This window comes from Lepeophtheirus salmonis, chromosome 1 (genome assembly GCF_016086655.4).
Source record: "Lepeophtheirus salmonis chromosome 1, UVic_Lsal_1.4, whole genome shotgun sequence".
Lineage (NCBI taxonomy): Eukaryota > Metazoa > Arthropoda > Copepoda > Siphonostomatoida > Caligidae > Lepeophtheirus > Lepeophtheirus salmonis.
This window is the reverse complement of record NC_052131.2, coordinates 35,193,488-35,221,143: the sequence shown is the minus strand read 5'-3', so window position 1 is coordinate 35,221,143 and position 27,656 is coordinate 35,193,488. Positions and strand designations below refer to the sequence as shown.

The 27,656-nt window shown below is 27.3% G+C and overlaps 1 protein-coding gene across 4 annotated transcripts in view; it reads left to right on the top strand.

Annotated features, from left to right (window-relative positions):
• Positions 1–27,656, top strand: part of LOC121125853 (probable G-protein coupled receptor AH9.1) — a 339,881-nt gene that overhangs the window by 73,916 nt on the left and 238,309 nt on the right. For all 4 annotated transcript variants that reach the window (XM_071891541.1, XM_071891554.1, XM_071891551.1 and 1 more), the window contains one exon: positions 3,270–3,314. The gene's annotated coding sequence lies outside the window, so the exon portion shown is untranslated. The remainder of the gene's footprint in view (positions 1–3,269; positions 3,315–27,656) is intronic.

Below are 27,656 nucleotides of genomic sequence, written 5' to 3'. Positions count from 1 at the left end.
ATAATAATAATAGAAGATTTATAAAGTTTTGTTTGTGTTGGCTTTCTCTGCTATTAATTTAAGCTTGAAGTCTCCTTCTAACTCTGAAAATAGGGATGGACTTTATCTCGTCCTGCTCCGATATGAAAGAGACAAAGGGTTTTTCATTTCATTTTAGTTTTCCTCAAATAACTTTTTTATTTGTAAGGGGACTTATACTACAAAAAATTTATTTTCTTTGGTAAAAAAAATAAGATAGTACTTACTTACATTAGTCCTAAAGACTTTTCTTTGTTTTCTAAATGATTTGTCTGACCATAAAAACAAACCATTTGACAACTTAGTTGAAAACCCATTAAAGCTTATATTTGAGTCCTAAATATTTGTTTTGTACATCACTCTTTTAAGACAACCAAAAATGTAAGTGATATATCTATTGTCATGTCCCTACATTTTAGTTGAAATTTAGTTATTTATCAAGATATTAGTGTAAATAAATACATAATGTTTTAAATTTACATTATTTCGAAGAGTCTATATATTTTTTTCAATCAAAAAATACATATTTTCTATTCATATAGTGAATAATCACATGTGATTAAAATAATAGTAAGATAATTGAGGTATAGGCAATACAAAACTTAAAAATGAGCTGTTTTGGCAAAATTAAAAATGGTAACAAAAAAATAATTAATTTTTCTTCTATAATTTGGCTACTTCATTAATTTTTAGAATCTGAATCAAATATTTAACAATTTGATGTTAGGCATTTTGATTGATTTCATTATATTTTTATTTTTTTGTAATTTGGTCTCGTAGTGTGCTTAAAGTTGAGTCGGTCTTGGTCATACTGTACATGATCTTAAAAATTATTTAGTCATTATAACAAACGAGTCATGAAATATCTATGTTTTGTCCATAGTTTTTATTCAAATAGGGAGGGTTTGTCAAGGGGAGGGGAGATTTTGTTATATGTAGTGTATTGTTGTTTAACACGGTGTTACCTCTTTCACACAAAAATACAAAATGTTATTGTTGTCATCTGTCAATTACCTCCTGTGACTTGATAAGTCATGGTTATTTCATAATATTTATATTATTTTTGATGAGTAAATAATAAAATATGTTATTCTATATTTATATTCCATTATCAGAAGGACATGAATACAATTTCTTGTTGATCCCTTGTCGTAATATGTGCATATATTGGTCTTCTTATTATTCTTATGAAGAAATTTTGTCTATCATATATAACTAAAAAAATTTAAAAACATTAATTTAATAAAGTCAAAATACTGTAAAAAGAAGCTTGATAAACATTAAAGGGACTCTGTACCTTTGATTAGAACAGTTCATAAATGGTTTCAAAAATTTTAGAATGACAATGCGGGTACAAGTGACGCAGAATATTCTGGAAGCCATGTTGAGGTTACTTCTCCAGAAATCAATGATGAAGTTCCTAGTATAGTGATGGATGACACAAGAGTGAAGTTGCGTGAAAATGCTAGCCCTATGAGCATCTCGAGTGATAACCCGATTTCAAATAATTCTGCAACCACAACTGCTGAGGTGTGATCTGGTTCATTGTTGTGATGGAAAATGACTTTTTGCATGCCAATCAATGGCGTTTTTCCAATAAAGGTCCAATAAAGAATAATAATATACAATTGTAATAGTTTTTCCTTTATTTGAGGATTATTCCTTGCGAATCCAAAAGACAGTTTGTCCGATTCCTTGATTCAAACGAATGCCAAGCAAAAAGAAATCGACTATCTGACTGAAATTTGGTGTGGTTTCTTCAACGAGATGCTACTAACTAAATATAACCATGATACTTACAAGCAGTGGCATTTCTTGGACTTTGCACGTACTTTTTCAAAACCTAAGTAATTCATTTAAAAAATTGTAAATAAATAATATAGCAATCATGTTTTTTTAGTAACTCCAAAAAAAAATGCAGTTGCAGTGATTGGATTATTTGGCTAACTACCAGATTATTTTTGGCCTTTTTTCTTTTTATATTTTGATGAAAGGACGTGATAACAATACATTTATTAGTAATAATAGAATAAATAAATTGTGTTTAATTTAATATTGTTTCCTCCCCCATGGCCTTCCAACGTACAAAACTTAGAAGTAAAAGAGATCAATTGGATGAGCAATGCGCTCACCCCTCCCTTTTAATGATTACTTCATAGTTAGAAGTTGTAAATTGATTGTCTTTTTTTTGTGAAATATTAGTGCTTGAGCTCTAAGTATAGATGAGGTGCAAGTTGACAACACTCTAGTTATGACAAATTGAGAGAGAAAAATGGAGGGGGGAGAGAAATGATTGATTTGTTGAAATTGTTTAGAGAGTTAGAGAATATCATCTTAATCATAAATATTAAAATCTTTTAAAAATATTAGCACAATATAAATTAGATAGAAACAGCATATGTAATAAAGGAAATAAAAATACTTCAATCATACCAATAAGCATTACCATTTCATAGTATGATTTATGGATAATCGCTACTATATTACCGTACCTCAGATTTGTATAGTTGGATTGAGTTAGACTTGCCAAATTGTAATACAGGCCATTTATATATTCGTTTAAATCTATTTAAAGGTTAATACTTTCAAAAAAAAACAATTTAATGATTGCTCAGTACTCTATTTTTCCACATTCATATAAACACTGACATTAACTAGTCAAAAACTATTACACAACATCTGCTCGTATAAATTGGTTAAAACCTTCATGAGTAATGGTTCATACATTCTTGATAGAGGTATCTATCTTTTATTTACGAGGGTTGCCATTTTCCTGTGGAGATCAAAAATTATACAGAACATCCTTGTATTTATAAAATATCAATAGCTATAATATAAATTGATCGAAAACTAAGATTGTTGTATTATTTTAAAGCATTGCAAAAATATATTATACGTATGTCAATATCACTTCTACAACCAGAATAATTTATAAATAATTGAATTTTGTGTTATCTAACCAAACTATGTTATATTAGATGAACTTATTACAATTCCCTATTTTAAGAAATACTTGGAATTACTCAGCCTAATAATGAATTTTAGTTAAATATAATAGAAAAACATATATGATATTCTTCCCGGAAAAAAATTGTGAAAAAAGTTTAGTTTTGTATTAAATATTGTATTTTCATATGGTTCTTACATAAAAAAAACAATATATATTATTTCAGCTTAAATTTATATGAAACCTTATATGTTCATTTTGTTTGCTGGTGCAACTAGTTTTTTAAAATACATTCATTTTTCAGGTTTGGATCTCACATTAATTTGGAATTTTTTTTCGGAACTTGAAGGTAATGTACTTTTAAGTATTTATGTAACAGTTTTTTTTGTTCATATACATATTTGTATGTAGAGTCAAACTTTTTTTAAAACATTTTGATCCAATGCATACTTTTCTAAAAGCCCAAGATGTGTTTTTTAATGAACATGTGCGAAAAATATTATTAGCTTATTATCCTGAAAGTAAACATAATTACTCTTTAAAAACAAACAACACGGAAACTTTATTTTACGTGTATAAAAAGACAGGAAAAACCCTAACGTTTCTGAATAATATACTTTTATTTCAGAGTAATATGTTTTTTTTTGTAGTTATATTGTAAAAAAGGAAAAAAAAAACATTTAAAATAATTAATACAGAGATATTTAAAAATACATAAATGTGAAAATACTGAAAAAAGTATTTATATACCGAAAATTAGTTTATTATTTAAATTAGACTATTCATAGTCAATAAAACTTTTATCCTGAACTTTTGGTTTCATGTCAATCGATAATAGTCTATAAATTATACACATAAATTTCATTTTAATAATAGTTCAACAACATGTAAATTATGATGCCAATTAAATCACTTTTTGTGAAAAAGTAAAAAAAAATGAGGGATCAAATCCGTTCCTTTTGATAAAAAAATACGATTAACAAAGTTTAAAAATTTATTTATGAACATTTTAAGGTATTTCAACTCCCCTAATGTTTTGAAATTTTGCATATTCTTCGAAAAAACGTGATTTTGTTTTAATATCGTCCATATACTACACATTACAGCTTGTTAGTAAAATTAAGAAATTATGTTATGTTTAAGTTCTATCGAAAAATTTTTTGTATATGATTATGATAAATCATTTTTTAAGTGTGTGAAAGAACGATAAAAATATTTAAATAAAATGTAGCCTTTTTGCCTATCTGTCATTTTACATGTGTATCAAAGTCAATGGACGGCTAAATATCTAAAAAAATTCCGAATAAGTTTTTTTATTTACATAGATTAAAAAAAAAGTAGCAATGTTGATACCTTTATCCTTGATGACCTTTTTTATTACCATTGTTGAAGAAAAAAAAACCTCTTTATAAAATGTATAAAATAAAAAAATATTGAATATAAAATTTAGTAGGATATAATTTTGCAAATAAATTACCTTCGAGGTCATTTGTGGCCGAGGGCAAAGACGTGCAATGTTTCATAAATTTGGGATATCCATTTCAATGTTGATATATGTTCCCAAGCTTCCTTCAGGGACAGGTGAGGCACAAGTAGCATCTGTTTTCAAACCAATGAAAGAATGTAACAATATCAAAAGAATAATTGTTGAGATTAGAAGTTCAAACACTTGTAGGAATATCAAATTTATCATAAACATATATAAAAAACTTTTATTAGAAGTTTAACTTCACTAAATTTGTTAATTTTACAAACAAGCTGTAATGTGTAGTATACGGATGATATTAAAAAAAATCACGTTTTTTCAAAAAAAATTCAAAATTTCAATGCTTCAGGGCTGTTGTTCAAATTTTGTGAATTGCATGTTGTTATCAAAAGAAATGAATTTGAACCCTTATTTTTTTTTTTTTTTTTCTCACAAAAATGATATAATTGACACTCTAATGTAAATACTCCCTTTTGAAGAACTCACAAATATTGTTTAAGTCTTGTTCTGTTCGTTATACCCATTAAATTCTAGGCAGATAATTTGTAATGAACGTATAATTTACCAAAAATGTGTACCGGTAAATAAGAGGGGTTGGAAAACTTTTAAAAATCAAGTTTCTACATTTGTTGATTCACCAACTGTCCCTAAATTTTTTGATGCATCTCAAACTATACGAGGTTGGTTCTTAATTTTCTCCCCTAAAATACTTTTTCGTGAATGGCAAATGTATTCAAAAACCATTCGGTACAAACCAAAGCCGCATATTAAAAGTTCAAGTATTCATTATCAACAATGTTCATTCAATTTTATTACTTTAGTAATGGTTATAAATTTATGAAATTTATACTTCTTATAACTGATCAGGGGTACGCAGAATCATCTGCTGAATCACTAAAAAAACTCATAGAAACTCATTTCCACACTCTAGAATCATTTGTCTTGTGGAACATCCATGCAAGTAAATGATTTTAAAGTAGACTTCTTAAATTGCAACAAAGTTTTTAAACTCATTTGTCTCATAAAAAATCTTGGGACCTGATGAACTGAAACCAGTTTTACTGCAACTACTTGGGGACAGCATCGTCGCCTACATCTCAGAAATTTATAAAGTCGTCCTCATCACTCGTTCTACACCAAGATACTTGAGATAAACCAGATTAAAAACAGCCTGGCCAAATCCTTCAGACCGATAATTTTTTCCAACTTTGTGCTTTTAGGGTATGGGCAGATTTCACACTTGGAAGTTGAAGAATTCATTCCAACACTCAACTCACAACATACCTATACAAGGGGCTTATCAACTGCGACGATCCTTTCACAAGTGACCGACACTATAGAAAAATCTTTCTATTAATAACAATGTAAACTTGTTGTCAGTTTTGATTGCACAAGTGCATTTGATTAAATAGAATTTCATTCAGCTGATGCTTCATTAGAAATTCTCGGTATTCCAGAGTGTATCGGATCCTGCTACAAAAATTTACCTAATACCTGTACGGTCACCTCTAAGGTTAAAAGCGAAAAAGTATCTATCAATCAAACCCGTAGGAACCCACAAGGGGGCGTAATATCATTGGTTGTTTGGAATATGATTATGAATAGTTTACTTAATAAATTTAAAAATAGGACCAATCAAGGTCTTTGTCTACACAGACGACATCCTCCTTTTAATTATTAACCATGTCAATACGTTACAAAGGGGAACTAATACTGTAATTGAATGGGGGAAAGAAAATGGTATTACCTTTAACCCATCAAAATCAAGCGCTTTGGTCTTATTGAAAGCTTATACACTTAGATAAAAATACTTTCCACAGTTAGAAATGATGGTAAAGATATGCTACCCATAAAAATGACCTACTTGTGACTTTTGATGAATGACTCAGCTCGACAGATTATTTGAAAAAAAGACCCCGGATTCTCGGATATAGAATACGGCCAAGGCAATTATAGGACAATAATAGGGACTAACCTCAAACAAGGTTCTCTAGTTGTATGAAGCTATGCTCAGACGTATCACCTCGTATGGGTATCTAGTATAGAAACATGCAATCACTACAAAAAAAGTGAAAGGAAAATATTAAACACCATTCAAAGGAAAACACTCTTGGGAATTACTCATACATTTCGATTGACACCAACCCCAGGAATGGAGGCAGTTTTGGGCATTGCTTTTCTGAACATATACATTAAGGATCAAGTAACGAAATCAAGATAGGAATGAAGCATTTCTTACTTGAAAAAATATTGAATAATGTCATAATCAGATAATACTCCCAATGAACAATCGCTGCAATCTTTAATCCGCTTACTACTAGTAAAGAAGTTTTAAAATGTAAAAAAACCATCATCAAATTAATGAATGAGAAAAATATATATCTAGAATTGTGCAAACGACATTTTGACAAAGCAGAAAATGAATTTGTAGACAATCTTGCGAAAACGGGTACTGAGAGCAAAAAACAGTTTACTATTGGGACGCCTCAAAGCTATCTCATTAATATATGACCCTCCCACATATCAAGCAATGCAAGCGGAAAACGAAGACTTTCGTAATTTAAAATTTATGAAGTGTTCAAAAATATAAAATATTTTTGAACAAAATTTTTATGAACATGGTTTTATAATCTGCTGTAGTAGCACAAATATTCCGTTATGTGGTCCGTGTTCGTTGCCTCATATTTGTACATTTTTATTTTATGTATGCATGACAAGCAGTAATAAATATTCAACGAACTAATTAACCGTTGTACATACATACATTATAAAATATCAGAAATATGCTAACATTACAAAATAATACATACATACCAAAAAGAACACGACCACAAAAATCGGTATATTTTCTACTACAGCAAAAATTTATCAAACGTTTACCTAATTTTAAAATTATAATCAATAATTTTCATAATTTTTGTTCATTTTATAAATTTAAGAATACAAAGATTTTCATTCTCTTTTTGCATGGCTTGTTATCTCTTTTATAAGAACAATGCCCATCTGTTAATAAGGCGGTCTTCGCTTTGTGTTTCTTCAATAAAATTTTGCACATTGCTCTTGTATTTTTCCATTTGTTCAGATGAGCCAAAAATAGACCATGGCTTGTGTAGGCTTGAACCAGTAAGTTCATGTTCTGACACGAAAGTTTGACACTCTTTTGTTTTGGTTTCTTCAACATGTGAAGTTATGTTTCATTCTTTAATTTTCCATGTGTCTGTTGCACCAAACTATGAAGAAAAAGTCAACAAATACTTTCTTTATATAAATAGGAGGTACACCAACGCAATCACTTTTTTGACCTTCAGTACCACTCTTTGCAAAATGTTCTGTAAATTCGCTCCGTGGAATATCTGAATGACCTTTGCACCATTCGAGATGTTTGTATATTTCACATTTTCCGATATTAAATACTTCTTTGCACTTCTTACTGTATCAATTTTTGTTAACAAATTTAGAACAGTAGCACCTGCCTATTAAGAATCCGATCCAAATATTATGTTTTTATGATTACTTGTCTTGGTTAAGAAGAGCTGTCACTGATTGTGTAATGTAGATAATTTTTTCCAAATGATAATGGAATAAATTAATTAAGTTACTTTAAAAAAACCGGTACTGCAATGAGTTCAAATATTGTAAAAGCAAAAATAAATAAAAAATATATAGTAAATTTCTGATCCTGACTCTTCAATTAATACTTTTTTTAAAACTGTAATTTCCTTGGGGTATTTATATACCCAAGATACTGAAATATTTGTATAATTTTGATTATGTATTATAGTTTTATTCTACTTATTTTTCGTATACTCTCCTTCTCTTGGCATATACTTTCTGTAACCAAGTGGGCTAGTACTATTTTAGTTTTAATGTTATTTATTGAATATTGATAATTAATTGTGGAGGTTTCAATATCTGTTAGAATAAATTTTTATCCATTTATCAATCCAAATAATGAACATAAAAAAGGAGTGTGAGATGGCATATTCTGTGTTGAATATGTCTTGCACAATAATAATTTAAAAATGTTATATCTTCTAAAGTATACATAGTTTAATATTAAATGTCCTGTCGTCGAAATTGTCGTGGAGCATTCAAATACTTTTTTTCGATTTGTGGGTGGGAGTCAAGTCCTGATACCACATGTATGGTCTCCCATACGTCGTGGTAGGCATCAATGTTCTTTCTGAGGCCTTTGGGGAACAGAAAATGATGTATGACGTGGTATTTGGAGCCCATCATCCCGAACATCATGACGTAGGCTAAGAACTTTGTTTGAAAGAAACGAACCTCTTGTTGTTCGGATTGTTGTAGGAATGGAGAAATTCCCCTAATGAAGTTTTTGGTTCCTCTTTGACAATTTGCTGGCATATGGTCAAGGATTCCGTCGAGTGGACACAGTTACTTCAACCTTTCACTGAGTTCGTGTTGTTGGTGCTTCAAAATTATCTTAAGATATCTCAAATTCCCTCTTAATCTTACAAAAGAAGTCTCACTACAATCTGACTAGAGATCTTCCTTTCTTTCCTGACTACAGCATAGATGTATAAAATTTCATCGATAAGCCATTGTACCATAAAAACTATGCTTAACAATGTATTATTAGGTTTTGTGGAGGTAAATACTGTTGTTATTGGAGAGTCTTTTTTCATGGAATAAGCTCCCTTTGTTTTAAATATCTAGTATGGGGGCGATAATATATATATATTTTTTAATTGTGTAGAGGGTAATAATATCTTCAATGATATTTCTATAATGTAAAGTGATCAAACCATTATATTATTATAGAGCTTAATATTAATTAATTCATTTTGTTCAATGATGCTTATTGTAACCTATGTATTTTCAACTATACGGTAAATAAATGTTTATATTGCTCAAATATCCATTTCAATATTGGGATGGATAAGCAGAAGAAATTTAATTAAAGAATCAAAGGGTTAATTAATATTGAAGACATTTTTCCACAAGTATATTTTTGGCTCTGATTATTAGAAATATTAATTATGATACGATCCTAATAATTATGACTGAAGAAATTCAGTCATTGTAACATTCCAATCAAATTGCTCATTAGGCGGTGCTTCAATTGAGCAAATAATGGATACACAATAATTTATAGACTTTCATTTATCCAATATATTTTTGCTGATTTTTTTTTTAATATTACTATTATTGTTTATTGTTTTACAAAGTAAAAAATGTAAAATATTGTTTATATTTGTTTCTCATTTATCATCTTTTATGGTGACACCTAATGCACTGTTTATTTTTGACCAAATATAAAAAATACATTATTAAGGTTCTAATTTAATCATTATAGATCCATTACGATATTTTATTTAAGTAGCTTTAATAATAATGCATTATAATTTATGATATTTTACTATATATTTTGAAAAACCCTTTTAAACTTTTTTTCTAGTTACACAAACTAAGAAAAATTAAATATAAAGACAATAGTAATAATATAAAGTCATAAGATGTAGAAGGTTGAACAGGAAAGGGTTATGACCTCTTTATTACTATATAATCTCATTGAATATATGTAACAATATCTCTTTTTGTACTTAATTTCATTATGTACCGTTTATAGTATTATGTTCATATTTTTGGATAATATTTTTATCTCTCACCACCAATAACTATTTTTACTTTGGATACTCACAACCTAACTGTTTCAAATTTTGATATCTTTTAAGGAATTTTCAATGTAGTAAAGGCAATTTCAGTTCGAAATTTTTTTGCTTTTGGGTCAAATTGTTAATTTTTAAGCTTCTGGTAACATAGTACTGCATATGAAACTAAAAATTTGAAAAATAAATATTCTCTAATATTCAGTTGATCTATTCAAAATATTGTGCATTGTGTTTCATAACTCATAAAAAAAGTACACATAAAAACTGAAGTGACTGCAATTTTTGGATTAGAAATACATATTTTAAATTGAACTCCTGCAAGGCTTTCCACCGCCGTGTGGATGCTGTGATTGCTGCAGAGGGCAGCGATATTGAGTAAACATGCTCACAATGGTCGTGTCTCAAAGTTTTGTAAACACAAAATTTCAAAATTATTTATCAAAAATAAAATTATTGGAATTTTTTTAAAATCAGTAATTCAGGTCATGTTTTCTTCCGAACCCTGTATATTATCCATTTATCAACTTACCATTGATATTAATTTGCAATCAATGACAATCGAATTAATGTTGTACAAATTAACTCTATGTTATTCCCCCTGGTATTTCTTCACCACAGGTCGAGTCTGTCATACTTATGCTCCATTTTCTATGTAAACTCTTAGTATATCCATTTCTTCCTGTAAATAAGTTATGGGATGATACTATATTAGTTTCTGAGTTATAATCATTTTTTTGCAATAATTCTCAAAGTTGTATGTGTGGCTTTTTCTATTTTATTATTTATCCATCCCAACAATGAATATGAAAAAGAAGATGAATTAGGAGTGGGATATGTTTTATTCTCTATAAAACATATTTTCTTTGATAACATGTTTTTATTGATAAATAATCTATCATCTACAATATACAAAATATAATAATCTTATTTCTAAATAACTTTTTAGAATATTAATTCATGTATAATTTTTTTTTTTTTAAATATTCAAAGTATTTCGTTATCGAATATCAAAATATTCCGTATTCCTAGTATTTATTAGGGCTTTATAGAACAATAGGGCTTCACGATGCTATCATGTAATTTATTTTTTGTCAACTTTTTTGTATTAAAGTTACAATAAAGAAACCTTTGCTCCAAAATGTAAAAATTGGAATATTATACAACTCAAGATGTATAAAAAAGTTTCTTATTCCTTTGAATTTCTATTTTATTGTCAATACTTTTTATTATGCTCTTAAAATATCTATTCAAATTAACATGTGGGTTGAAAAGTCACGGGCGTATCAAAAAAGAACACAACTGTTTTGTGAAGGTTGGAACTAACTGAAAATGAGGTAACTTACAAAAAAATGACATGAATATGAGAAAATCGGGACTTTTCTTTATTTTACTTAATAAAACCTTATTCATGAATTATTCATACATTGAACCATTTTTATTTACACTTAGTGAATTTTATAAACTTTTTTGATAAAAGACGTTTTTTTGGTTTCCTTTGAATTCTTTGGATTTACCTTTTTTTATCTTTTGAGAACTCCCGTTTAATACCTTTAGATATATTTTTTTAAACACACAACTGCATTAAAGCTGATGAGTTCTAATTTGATTGCTAAAATGAGACTAAATTATAAATATTTCATATAAATTTTTATTGAATATAAAATTTAAATATACTTAACTATAAGAACAACAAACAATAGTTTTTAAATCCCAAAACTCATATTGTTCACATTATTTTTGGATAGTTTTTTAGTGTTTATTAGTTAAAGAATTATTAGAATTATATATAATTAATTACAAGGCTTTAAAATTGACTTTCATATTGTTTTTAGTTATCTACCTCAACGATGAATATGAAAAAAAATATGGAAGGGGATATAGAAATGTCTTATTCTGTATAAAACATCTGTTTTTTTTTTGTAATAATTCATTAATATTATATACTTTACAATATCCAAATTTAATATTCTGATTAATTACTAAAATTTTAGATTATGAATGCAAGGCTATAAAAATTATGCAACTTATTTAATATACAATGTGTTTTGTCAAGAACATCAAAGTATTCAATATATTAAAATAAAATTGAATAAATGGCTTCTTACTTTTTTAACCATTAGATCAGTGATTCTCAATATGAGCTCCTTGAAGTTATTACGGATTCCCTTTTTTTAAAATAAAGCCATCAGAAAGTCCAAAGAAAAAAAATCTTTAAAAAAATAAGTCATAATTTATTTATTTTTTGGACCCAAAATATTTGAAAAAAATTTGGATCCAAAATATTTGAGAAAAATTAAGTTGTCCCCCTAGCTCCCAAAAAATTATACCTAAAGCTTATTTATATTTTCGAAAAGTTAGAAATCACTGCATAAGGTACATATTATGATTGAATGTTTAAGTTTGAAAAGTTATTTGGGTTGTAAAATTAATTTAGAATATAATTTTGCTTATACATATGTATTTCATTTTACACTAAAAATATAAATCACAAAGCCATTCAAAAAAAGCTTTTATTTATATTTTTTTTATTCCTATTAAGATAAGATAAAATAAATTATTGTCCTTTATCATCACATCTTTTTGATTTAATTTTAAACCTTTGATGGACAAAGTTAATTGTAATAAACTGCTCGGTATATACTTACGACAAATATATAATTATAGAAGGCAAATCACAAGAAGAAAGTGAGATATATATTGCAACTAGGTATATGAGCTGCTTAAGAAGAAATCTGGTCTGAAAATCAACAAGGACAAGACAATGATTTTAAATTTTGGAGCAAAGCTTATATTTTTCTTAATCAATGGTAGCCTCTGCCATCTTAGACTCAATAAATCCACCTGGAATATCATTCAAAAAATCATGCACAGACATAACATATTTGGAAGAAAAGATTATCAAAATTGAGTGTCCTAAATTAAAAATCAAAGCTTAACACATGAACTACACCTTTAAATTATGTTCTTGGTATTTCTATGTTAGCTCAAAGTTTATTTATTACATAATGTGTGATCCCTATTAACAAAATAATACAAAAATCTTTAATCTAAGCTTAACTCCAACAATTCGAAGAGCTGCATTTAAATCAATTTGAAAAAATAAATTTTCATAAAATTAAAACTGAGTTAAGTCCTATTTTTTAAATGCATTTTACTGACATGGGAAAATAGAAAATATTTTAATCATATTTATATCCAACAAAAAGTGTTGAAGATACTGTTAGGTATTGGAAGAAACTTTGTACCCAAATTAAAAAATGTATAAAGGTTTGAAAAAGTTATGGACAAACAATGCCCATAGATATACTGAATATCCATTTTGAATTGTACCTTTTGTCAATCAAATGTAGCTTTTAATATTTTCAGTATTTTTACAAAGCTTTGTAACACCAAGCATAGAAAACTCAAAAGAAGAAAATCGCCCTAACGAGATAGTGCTAACACCTCCATGGATGTTGACGCCTTTTTACATATTTTTATTCACTTTCATGTCAAGTGCAGTTACACTTGGATGAAACGTATATTTAAGAAAAAATACTGTCAATGAAGAACAGAATAAAGTGAGTTATTAAAATTTTTATCAGTGTAAAATATTACAACTCAGGATTTCTTGCATTAATATTCTCATTTTTAACATATTATGTTTATATATCTAGAAAAGTAATAAATATTTCAGAGTAGGGTAAGTAAACATGATTGATTGAACACAAAATAACTACCGTTAAGCTGATTTGCACAACTTCCTACTATTAAATATAGAAAAGTCTAAAATTTGTAAATAATTACCTAACTATCTTAAGCCTGGTGACCTATTTCCTTTTCAGAGAAAAAATGTTCAGAGATACATACAATGAAAGTTTGTATCTGTTGGATCAATATAAATATTTAAAAACAAAATACAAAAGAAGAAACTTCACCAGAATCACATTTATAGGGCAAACTTTTAGACAAGTCAAAAAAGTCAGGCTACATTTGATATACAGGCTGCAGTTTGTTTACCTCCAATCTAGTCTTGTGCTCCTTAAACATTTTTTTATGCTTTTAAATAAGATTTTTTTTTCTTTTCTTTTTGTGGTAGGAGTGACAATTTGAGAAACATATATAAAATGAAAATCTCCGAGACTTTAATTACCTCAAATGTTACCTTTCAAAAATAATATAAGATGACAATTTTCGTTAATAGCAACGTTTAATTTTTTCTACTTTTAAGTATAATTTGATACACTTTTAAAAACTTATCAGTTTATTTAATTAATATGGAAATGGAAGTTAAGTAAAATAATAATATTGAGTGTAATTCGTAGTGTTCTTAATTTGTTTTCTCTTATAGTTAAAACTTTTATACTGAATGTCTCAAACTACTAACAAACAACGCTATCTAAAAAAATGAATATTTTAATTAATATTTATTAATAAGTTATTTTTTTATGTATTAAAACTCTATGTTAGCATGATGTTTCATTTATTTTATAATCTAATCCACAAATATAAAGTAAAAACATTTGTTAATTACAAACTTTCATGATATTTTTTCACTGTGTAAAAAGATAATCATAATTGATTATTTTGATATAGAACTTCTTTTAAATTTTATGCATTTACTTAATTGTTTTATTATATTAAAATATGATTAATCATTTGGCTACAATGATAAGGGGACAACTTTAATACTTCATTTTGAGTAATTTTAGTATTTAAATTGGCCATATTATTAATATTTTAATTAACCAATACCTTTTTAAATCATTCATAATTTTATGAAAAGTTATTTTATTAATTCTTAATTAACATCTGGAATCACAAAAATAAAAAATTTATTTTCTTATATAAACCCGAAGTTGTAGGAAATTTATGCACAAAACTCAAAAATATTTTTATTTTTCAGCCAACAGAGTTCATATAAATTTAAAATAATTGGTTGTTCATTTACAAATAAGTATTTGCTTTCCAAGGTTTAGTTCAGCTACTTTATTGATTTGATTTTAATTTTTTTATACAAGAATAATAATAAAAAGCTTTATTGAATCTGTAAATCAATTTAAATAAGGAATAAATGGGATTTCATTATACAAAAGAGTTTTTGGTTCTAAATGTCTACTTCAACTACAGTATTGGATTTTTAGAAATAAATAATAACATGTTATAAAAATAAAATAAAAACTTAATTGTACACATTTATATAGGTGTTACAACTGTTTTCTTTCCTTCTTTATACGATATAATTAACTTTCACGTATTCTAGCACTTAATTTCAAAATTGTTCTGCTTAAAAAAATTAATTTAAATGGATATTACTGCTGAACTAAACATGTTCATATAAAATATTCATTTCAAAATGAAATATTAACATTTATTTTGTAAATATACTCTTTTGGTTTCATAAAAATAATTAATAAAAGTACATTTGAAAGAATATATAACATTTTGCATAAATATAATTATATACTTTTTGTTAATTATTTTTATTTCTGAAAATTTGGTTTAAACCTTGAAAAAGATAAAAATGTCATTAAATTTTATTCAAAAAACAAATATAATACGAAAAAATAAATTTTAGATTTGTGATCAACTAGAATGATTTTTCAAAAGTTATCATTTTCAAGACTTGTGAAATCATGAATCCCTAATAAATAATTTACTTTCAGAAAAATAACTTTAGAAATCTTGTATTTTCTCATAAAATAAATGTAGTTAGTCGTCTTTAAAAAAAATCCATGCTATGAAAAGATATGTTTTTTATTTATGTATGTATTTAAAAACCAAATCCCTCGAGCTCATAGTTTTCTAAAATAATTTTAAACTAACATAAAAAATTTCCCAGTAATCAATTTCAAAATTAGAAAATATTGTTCAAATCCTTCAAACAACTTATTCTATTTATGCTTCTATTTAAACATCATAAAAACATGAATAAAATAAATTTTTTGGCTCCTAAACAACAATTAAGTTTTGTTTTTTTCAAGCTAATAAAATTTATTTTGGGAAATAAATACTTACCTATATCGAAACACATGCGTTAGTTAAAGGCATTACTCAGAGATATTAGGGTCAACAAAAGATTCAACATTGCTTTTATATTTATAAAGTTGGTTGTCAACAAATCTTCAGTGCTATTTTCCATTTTTGATGAGCCAATTCTGACATTATCACTTAATTTCTAGTGCTTTTTTCGTTAAAAATGAAATAACAATAGTAAAAAACAACTATGTGCTGGTTTTCAACAATAATAAAACTCACACGCAAAAAATAGGAATTTAAAACTTTAGATATTAGTTTTTTCTTTTAAATGATGGCTGACCTTTAGCTACACACGTTCATTGCTAAACCTCATCTAAATTCACACTAATTAGCTACAAATTCTTTTATGTACTCCTGTTTTATTATTTATCAATATAACGGCTCAGGCTAAAACACCACACACTCGTTTTTAAAAATTAGTTATCCACTGTCACTCTTTATTTGAAAAATATAGAATTTATGTTCCCCATCATATTTTAATTGTTGTCAAATACACAAACTCTAGCATAATTAAAAACGCTCTATAGAGACCTTTTAATACATTCAATATCAATCAAATTACTTTATACTTTTGTAAAAGCCTTTATTTCTAATTTCCAAAAACATTGTACAAAATAATTATCCTAATAAATAAAAAGAAAGAAAACTTGCATCAAACATATATCTATTAATAATTAAATTTATATTTAAAAAAAATTTGAAATGTAAAAAAATTTTTTTTTTTAGTTTCTATAATTATTAAACGACGAATATTATATATATATATATATAGGAGCGTAACTCGCTCGTGAACATAATAAAACGACAACAATATCAAAAGGAGACATATTAAAAAAAAGGAATATAAATGATACATGGAAACACCAATATAACGATTCAATTGTTACAACTTCGCTATCCAAGTGTCAAATGATGATTTTGAGCAAAATTTCACAATAAAATACAATTTGAATTGCTTTAACAGGTAACAGGTAACAGATCTTAATATGGAGAACCAAAATATTTACATATAACGAAACAATACAACTGATTGTCCAGAATTCAAAGGCAAGATAGTTGGTAATTATTTTGAATTATAAATATCCATTCTGATTTTTTAAAGTCGCCAGTATCAAAAATGGAAATCAAACACTAGCTACATATATATGAGTTTAAAATTAACCGTGGAGAACCAAAAATTTTACATATAACAAAACAATACAACTGATTGTTCAGAATTCAAAGGTAAAATAGTAGGTAATTATTTTGAATTATAAATATCCGTTCTGATTTTTTAAAGTCACCTGTATCGAAAATGGAAATCAAACACTAGCTACATATAAATGAGTTTAAAATTAATCGTGGAAAATCTTTATGTTGTCATTGACACCCTAAAGAGGAGAGAAATGCTTTGAATTAAATTCAAAAAAATATTTGGAAATTTATTTCATTTTATATGAACAGTTTTTTGGTAATCCGTTTTATAAATACTTTGTAGTCTTTCAATTATGAATTGAACGGTTTAAATGAAATGATATTCAAAAATTAAACGACTACAAAGTCTTTATGTAACAGATTACCAAAAGATTTATAAAAAAACTTTCTACCATAAATATAAAAAAACTTCCCCATATAAATACTTTGAGTTGATTAACTATATTAATAATATATATTAACATTCATTCCTAGCAGAAATATTAATCATAACTGTTTATAACTATATAAATTTATTATTTTTCTTTAAGATATCACCAAAATCGGCTAATTATTCTATTCACTACTGACTATTCAATGAAGATGTGTAAATACAAAAATGTTATAGAATATTTTCTAATTTCCCCAAGCATTTAGATATCTATTGAATCTAAGTATGTAAGATTCATTCTTATGTACATTCATTGTAACCATCTGCTTATTATTTCCTATTACCATTATATTATTATATATATTCTATAGTATTTGTTAACTTGGAAAATGGATTCTAGTTTGCAACGTCTGGTTCATTCATACAAATATAAATTAACATATTTATACAAAACGATTACTAGGTCTGTAAGAGTTGTATATATGTATTAACTTTCCAGAAAAAAACCCAGATTTTAATGAAAATACCAAAGAACTATTATTTTTTTTGAAGATTAGACGATGACGAATAGACAAACCTTGCTATATTAATATGTATGTTAACTTATTAACGAATCTTACTTATTACTTCCTATGTTATATGAGTACTCTTACGCATAGTTACTCAAAAATTAGAAATGCTTTTTATAAAATAAAACTATAATGATAAATGTTTTATGAAAAATTATATTCAACGGCAACAAGAAAAATTGTACACCCTTGGATTTACAGTCCTAAAGCTGAATATATGTATAATCTCTTTTTTTCTCAATAGCTGAGAACACACGTTGGTAAACTTTAAAGTCAAATTTATTATTTTGGAAATCTACTGTGTAAAACCGGATATTAATAAAATAAGTTTAAAAATACATGCCTGATTAAAAAATTATAGAATAATAATATTTCAGGATATATTTAAAATATATTTTATTTATATTTACGTCAGATAATACAATGATTGTCTATAAAAAAAAAAGGCCTGATTGAACTCCTAAAAAGTAACATAAGCAATTGAAGTAATGTTACTAAGACACTATTTAAATTTACTTCATAAGTATTAAAAGGTATATTCTTGCGATTGAATAATTTATAACTTACTTTTATTTTATTAGCGACTTCAAAATAGAAACGTTATAATTGTCCATTGAATTACCTGAAGTAAACTAACCCACCATTTTGTATTTTTTTGTAATTTTATCTTCTATGAGCCACTGTGAGAATTGGCAGTTTCTATATCTTGCATTCCTTTTGTCTAAGTTTGCTTTGATTTTTATCTCATGCTATAATCAGTTTAGGTATTTTTTTACCTTTTGTGGGCAGCCTAACATAGTTCTTAAAAGACCTGACCCTATTTTATTGTTTAAATCAGTTGATATGGACTTAAATTTTGATGCAGATGTAGAGCTTAGTTGCCTTTCTATGCTTTAGGAAAGTTTATAATCGATTAATATTATGCTGTGTTCAGTCCTTCAATTGCGTTTGAGTGACTTTTCTTTCTATTTTGGTATTTATATGAAGGACTGAGTTATGAGAAAACTCATCCATTCTCGAAAGCAAGTAATCTAATCTTTTTCCTTTTGAAATGTCTTGGCTATTCAATATATATCATCTGGAGTAGCTTTTTATGCTCATCTTTAAATGTACTTGCTACATTAATCCTTTCTCTCATGAATTATAAATAGGTCAAATAAAATAACTTATCGTTCATTTTTGTAATGTTTTGAGTAAAAGAAACATACCCCAAGAAAAAAAATGTTATTTTAGAAAAAAAAAAAAACGAAATGTTGCCTTTAAACAGCATTATGAAATTAGGTACAAAATTGCTACCAAAAATTAAATTATTTAACTTTTACAGTCTATAATAATCATTATTCTATTTATTTTATATAAGATTTCATTTCATAAAACACAATTTTTATTACTATTTTAGTAATAAATAATTTACTTACAATTTCCTAGACATAATCATATTAAGGTTATTGAAAATAATCGGATTGAATTAATCGTGAAACAGGTTAACTACAGTTTTTCTGATGCTGAAATGTATTAATATTTATCCCTAAAAACATATTACCACGATAATTATTTGAGGTGATCTTTATATCCTTATTTTTTTAATAATATAGACTATTTTCTGAAGTGTTGCTCCTGGGTAAACTTATGAGACAAAGACATTATTATGAAAACATATTCTTCAAAGTTTAAGTTATAGAACAACTCTTTGAAAACTAACTTAAAAGTTATTTATATCTAAAAATGTCTCGTGTAAGTTTTGAATCCCTGGATTATTTTTAAAAGAAACTGTTTTAGTGTCAATATAAATTATTTCTGATTGATCTTGTTAATTTCAGTTTCTACCAAATATGTTAATCCTGACTATGATTATTACAGCAAGTATGTTTTTTTTTTAAATTTAAAATAATAATAACAGGATGAAAATAATAATAGAAATAGATCAAGAGGGATTACGATGAAATGGATCATTAATAAACGTTATAGTTTAAAATTAACCACCTAGATCAAAGTTCAACCATTCAATGTTAAAAACTTATGTTTTTTGAAAGACTGTATAAAAATTTATATTAATGTCTGCCACTACAAATAGGGCCACATAAAGTATGAAAAAAATTAAACTAAAGCAGACAAACAAACATCAACTATGTCTTCGATGTTCTTGTCCTTATCATCAGGTATCGTCTTACTAAATTAAGAGTTGAATAGAACTTACATGAACATTATTAAAAAAATTGAACAATGTCTGCGGCGTAAATCCATTCTCTATCCTTCTAACGGCGGATTCTTAAGGAAAAGGCTGCGTATCTTACTGGAGAAGTAATAACAATTTTTCTCAGAGAGTGAAAGTTTATTTTTCACCCAGAATTTAGGCAGCTAGCTATGTATACTTTAGTGCTAACTCGAGCAAAGCAGAAAACCCTAGTTTCTGGGATTGCCTTTTCCTGCCCTTTATGCATTCCAAAAATAATGTAGGCAAACGATTACAAGGGAAGGCAGTCACTCAAATCAAAAAAATCAATACTCAAGTCAAAGAAATATCGAAGACTAGATAATGCTGGGCATTTTGCAAATGCATGGATGACTGAGTTAAAACTCTTGCGACTGTCCTTACAGGTAAAGTTGAAGTAAATGCAACCCGTCGAAATTTGTCACTGACATGTACATTTCATATCCTCCATGACAAAAGTGAGGGACTCAATTATTACCTTTTTCCATTTTTGCGGCAGGTCAAGAAGATCAATATATGGTTGACAAATTTTCTCTGCATTATTTGCTAAGAATCAACATTTTTACTAAACCCTGGACGCACTTTAACTTAGATAGATATTAATTTAACAGATATTAACAAAATAACTGATCATATAAGTAAAATTTTTATAAACAAGGATATCTATTGACAATTCTTTATATGCAATCGCTACATCTTAATAAAAGGTTGAAATCGTAAAATGTACCCATAGGAAATTATAAACTAATATGGGAGACAATAAACTTTAGAGGGATTCTCTAGAAAATTTAATGTCGATTAACCACAAAAAAATTGAAATAACAAGATCTCAGAACATATTTTGAGGGGGTTCTGATAGTCAACCTATTTTTTTTCTTCAAATATAACCCCCTCTATAATATAAATTCTATAAAATATCCCTATCAAAAATTATTTTAAAAGTATCTTATTTTTTTTACATGCAATAATATGTATGGTCTTTATTGTTTTTTTTAATGTCCTATTGATATAAAATACATTTTATTATAATGGCACTATATTAAAACATTAATTTAAATTAATGTTTTAATTTTTTTGTTCAATGCATTTGTGGAAAATGTTGTTTGAAATAATATAAAAAATATTGTAGAACTTATAATAAATCACTAGGTTTCTTAGATAACCATAAATTCATCAATAAAAAATTTAACCGATTTTGACAAATAAGGTATATTGATTTATTGAAAAAGCTGTCTTTATACACAGTAGTGTGGCTCAATTAAAGGTGTTTGAAAAAAAAAATGACGTATGAAAAAACTTGAAAAATGACAAAATATACATACAAAATAATTTCTGTTTAATGGAACAAAGTTTTTGAGGGTTTGTAAACAAATGATATACATGATAAACTGGTTAAAACAATTTTCATTTGTATTAATGTTTTTTTGCTCCTTTAAGTAGTTCTTCTAAAAAAAGACATTATAATCTCAAACAAGAAGAGGACAAAATTACTTTTTTTGCTATTAATTTTTTGATAAATCATTTGGTATGATTTTAATTTACGTTGAAAAAACTTTTTAATAGGGAAAACATTAAAAATCATATTTCCGAATGCAACCCTGAAATTTTTATCCGTGAAAATGAATTATTTAATTGTAAAGTCCTCGTGTTGTAAGCGTGCATATTCCTAATAACAAATTAGATACACATATTAATCATTAACAACATTTTATGTGAATATAACTTTTTAAATACATGTAATGCTATATTTTTTTAATAAAATTATTCAATCTACCCTACATAATTGAAAATGATTGAAAATGACTGAAAAGGAGTAGCAAATCATTTTTTTCTAATATAATTTAATATTTGAGTAGTTTTTGGCATTAATTCTTCTTGTAGGAAACACTATATAAAATATTCCAAAGGTTTTAGATATTAAAAAAGTATCCCAACTTGAATATTTTATTAGGGGTTTTAAACACCTTACAAAAAACATCCTATTTTGATTACTTTAAAAAATACAACAATTCAAAATAAAATAATTAATGTTTATTGATAAATAATTTTAATATTTTTTAACTTTGTCTCTCTGCTGTTATATAATTAAATTGTTATTATTTTCCCTATGTAATACCAATCAAATATGAACATCTTAATTAAAATCATCTTGAAAATAACATATATATGTCTTTTTGATGAAATAAATATATTATTCTGGAAGATAAATTGTTTAACTTTAGCTTTTTTTAAACTAAGATTTGATATACCTTGAAGAATAAAATGATCAAAAAACAATTCTAAATATGAAAAGACATCATGGAATTAATATTTTTTGAATATATATTATTCTACTTTCCTCTTTAGCACTTAAGTTTTAAATTTCAAAATTTAGGATATATAATATATATTTACAAATTACATCCCGAGTTTAGAAATGGTTTGAATTTTTTGACGAAGTTTTGTAAGGTAGTATCTATTAGTACGTATATTAATATTCATGATCATTATTTCATTAAAAGTGTCACTTGGAACGTTGGTGGGCACGGTTATATATGTAAGCTTGGGGAGATCTCCTACAAAAATATTAGTACTTATAAATTTAAATGATAGTATCATAATCATTTTGCAAAAACGAGGCTGATCTACTTGAAGATTTTTTCTTCGTATTCTGAAATATTGATTACACTTTCCAATGGGGTATTTTTCAATAAAAATATTTGCAATATAAACTGGTCCGCACGTCTATTCACATAATGATTACTTTATCATTATCGTTAAAAGTGCACTTCGGTTCCTCTTTTTTCATTTTCATTGATTCCTTTTTTGATGGGATGGAAATTGAATTGAGTCTATTGAATATAACAGTACCTAGTAATCCAACTTTTTTTTAGCTCCCAATTTGTGAATGAGATCTAAAAATAAAACAGGTTATCTATGACCACCTTCGAAATTTTGAATATTTGTTCTTTGTCAATTAGTCATAAACAACATCACTCCTTTGTCCCAATTCATAAACATTTGATTGTGTTTTGCCTTCTTGATAAGGAATGCAATGAATAAAATTCCAAGAAGATGAAGATAAATTTCTAAATCTTAGACACAAATCGTGTTGGCCTCGAATTGGGGTATTTTTTCATACTGTAGGGGGAAAGTACTTTACCTTCGATTCATCCACACAAATATATTCAGACGTTTCCCCATATTTTTTTTCAGTTCCGTTTATTCTTTAAAAGAGTTTAGAATCTTTCGAAAAGGGATTGTAGAGATTCGGATAAGTCTTGGCAAAATGTGTTACAGTAAAATTTTGAATTTTTGTATGGTGGAATTTACTTTGCATGCGAATATTTGGACGGTGACTGTTTTCTCATAACATTTTTAATTCGTTTTAACTTTTAAACATCAGTTGAAAGATGTTTTTTTCGTTCTAATTGTCTTAAAGTATACCAAAAAACATCTGATATACATCTATATTTACATGTTTGCTCATATGGATTATCGAATGGAATTACATAAACACTTGTAGATGTATCTGGAAGTTCATCTTCCAAAAGCGAAACAATCTGTTGATTCAAACAACATTTTAAAAAAGGTAATTTTAACGTACATATATATTTACATGTGGGAAGTAATATATTCTAGTTCTTAAAACCTTGCTCAAGAGGAACAAATCTGGTAAACAATAACTCCTAGAACATTTTAAAAATTCAAAAAAAAAAAAAAAATCATATTAATAGATTTAAATTAATGCAGATATACAATGATTCATTTTTTGTGAAACGAGAAAATAAGATAATACACACTTATTTTAAGAGAGCGTTCTTCAAAAACTCTAGTATAATGATTGAAAATTTACTTTATTTATATATGACAGACTGAAAGAATGATTATGTGATTAAAATAACTATAATATTATAGTAAACAAGTAAAAACTTGTGGTTCATCAAATAATATATTCAATTATGAAATACAATCAAGACTTAATCAATCTTTAAAATTGGCTTAAAATCGATTTTGTCCCGAATAAGACTGTCCATCAGCAAATATTGTACAAGAAAAATATTTTTAAGTTGAATAGAGTTTGATCCTTTGATTCCCAATAAGACACTATTTTTTCTCTGCTAGCCTTAAGAAAAAGGCCATAATTTTTTCCCCGACTATTTCTATGTTTCAAAGCTTTTGAAAACCCTCACTTTGAAAATAAAGTTACACTATGCGAATCTATTTTAAAGCCCAATGTTGAAAAAATCTAAAACTATTCTTAAAATGTATGTTTCTTGATAATAACTCTAGTTATCATTTTTTAAAGGTGAAACTATTTGCTTTATATTCAGAGGCTCATATCTTGAAGACAAATATATTCGAACAACTTTCAAAATATTTAATTTAATTGTTGAAAGTATGCACTTTAATTAAAAAAAGAGCCACGCCAGCAACGCTTTTTATCGTTTTCAATTTGAAATAAGGCAACGACAATATATCAAGAACTATATTTCTTTTTAATTTATCTCATAAGAAAAAGTTTATATATTTAGAATGCGCCAGTTGGAAGAGAGAGAAAGAAAGACTGCGAATGAAAGAGAGGGAAAGAAAGAATTATATAAAAAAAGGATTTTAAGTTTGAAAATTTAAAATAAAACCTTTCTTGAGAGTAGGATTCCAAATTCGGGATCGGTGTTCATCATTGAAGAAGTGTGCTTGTGCGGCATGGAATTCCTTGTGAACTGTTGCTTGGATTTTATTTTGCGAGGATCTGCTCCAAGATCTGTCGAAAGTCATTCTCTTGGAATCCCTCACTCACTTAAGGTCTACAACGAGTCTTTGGAGTTGGAAATAAAGATGGATGAGTGCAGGGATCTACAAAATCAGGACATAATGAATAAATGTCTTTGATAAGGGATGATTATAATCCTGAAGAAAAGTTAATTTTTGTTTTGAATCTTCATTTTATGGTATTCTGAAATGACTTTGATTATCTGGATACATCACCACTTAGCATAGTTTCAGATACTGATAAATACCTAAATATATATTTGCCTATATTATTGTAATAATTGTGGAATTGTCACGCTCTATTGATTCCATTAAATTAAAATATGCTGTTATAGTGCTTTAAAAAAATTGTGATTTTGTTAGATAGATATTCATGATGATTTAGATAATATGTTATTATAAAATTCCTGAGAATTTTTCTTGTGAAATAAATATTTGTAGTTTTAAATATAGAACTAAGTACATAAATGGTGCACCTAAAAACGTAGCAACAATTTTCTCATATATGTTTAAATAATTTTTTTTTAATTGTATTATGCTTGGGAATTTGAAAATTGTCACATTCCTCATGAGTATACATTTATATAAAAAATATTTATTAAGAACCTGCAAAATATTAGGGCCTTTTTATTTATTGATCGTTTTTGGAAAATTTAAATGTATTGAAGAGGATATATAGTTTATATTGTGATCTCCGCCAGCAGATTCGTTAATCTTGCCAACATATACACTTTTTTTTGATTAACCCTCATTTAGATTAAAAGAATTTTACATTTATTTTATAAATATTGGATAGAAATATGAGTACAAATATTGAATGCCATAGATAAATTATTTAACATTAAAAATATCATTTCAATAAAAAGAGGTTTACCTCATTTGGAGAATAAAGTAAAGGGCTTTTCAATAGGGACACTCACATTATACCTTAATAGGTTTCGAAAACGACGTCATATGTGGTATTGTTTCTTTGACAGCTGCGCTCAGAAATAATTATAGTTTTATCATGGAGCAGTCCACACTTGAGCAACACTTGCAAATGATTAAAATTTATTACAAAAGAGTTGAGTCTTTGGTCCAAACTTTAAGAGCGTTATTGCCAATTTATGGTCAACGTAATCGACATGCAAAATCAACAATTCAAGGTTTGGTGAAAAAAATTTGAGTCCACATACACACTACATAATGTTCCTGTGACAGTGAGACAAAGAAATACACAAAGTGCAAAAAATATTGCTGCCGCAAGCGCATCAATTCAAGATGACCCAATTTTGTCTCTTACGCGCCGTTCTCAATCGTTGGGCATCTCTGTGACATCGTTGTGGCGAATTTTGCGAAAAGATCTTGGCCTACACCCGTAAAAGATCAAGTTGACACAAGAACTGAAACCGCTTGACCACTTCAAACGTCGGGAGTTTGTAAAATGGGCAAAAAGAAAATTAGAAAATGATCCTGATTTTCAATGTAAAATCATCTTCAGCGATGAGGCACATTTTTGGCTCAATGGCTTTGTTAACAAGTAAAATATGCGCTATTGGGCCGGAAAAAATCCACACGTGATTCATGAGGCGCCATTACTGCATTACATTACAAAAAATTACTGTTTTGTTTGGATTGCATGCTGGCGGTGTCATTGGGCTGTACTTTTTCGTCGACGAAGACAATCGCCTCGTTACTGTGAATGGAAATCGATACCGAGCCATGATAACCGATTTTTTTGGCCTGAATTGGAAGATATAGACTTGGACAATATGTGGTTTCAACGAGACACACTACACACACAGCAAATGTTACAATCGATTTATTGAAGAGTAAGTTTGGTGAGCGTCTTATCTCCAGAAATGGACCAGTCAATTGGCCGCCTCGCTCGTGCCATTTAAAGGCTCTAAACAATTTTTTTTTGGGGGTCATGTGAAAGCTCTGGTCTACACTAATAATCTGTTGACGTTAGAAGAGCTCAGAACAAATATTCAATGCGAAATTGCTGCAGTTTCAGTCAACTTATCTGGAAAAGTAGAAGAAACTTGGATTTAACGATTGGACTTCGTAAAACGTGCACGTCGTGGTCATTAAAATGACATCGAATTTTATTCATAAATTAACTTGAATGTATTTTAATGGCAAATAAAGAAATTTTCAATATCTCAAACCGTTTTTGTTTTATCAAAAAAAAAAGTAATAAAATAAATGGAGTGTGTCTGATTTCTCTTAATCATTAATTTAGCCGCTCTTTGGAGCAATTATGGCATCCATGCAGCGGTGGAAGGCATGTCACTCGTTATTGGGTCCATGTGATGACTAACAGTGGCTTTGAAGGCCTCAGTGTTGAAATGATAGACACCGAAGGCCTTCCTCTCGACATGCAAATAAAAACTGTAGTCGAAGGGGTTAAAAATAGGGCTCTAAGAGTCTAAGAGATTAAAAAAAAGAGTTCAAAAGAACTCAAAGAACTGA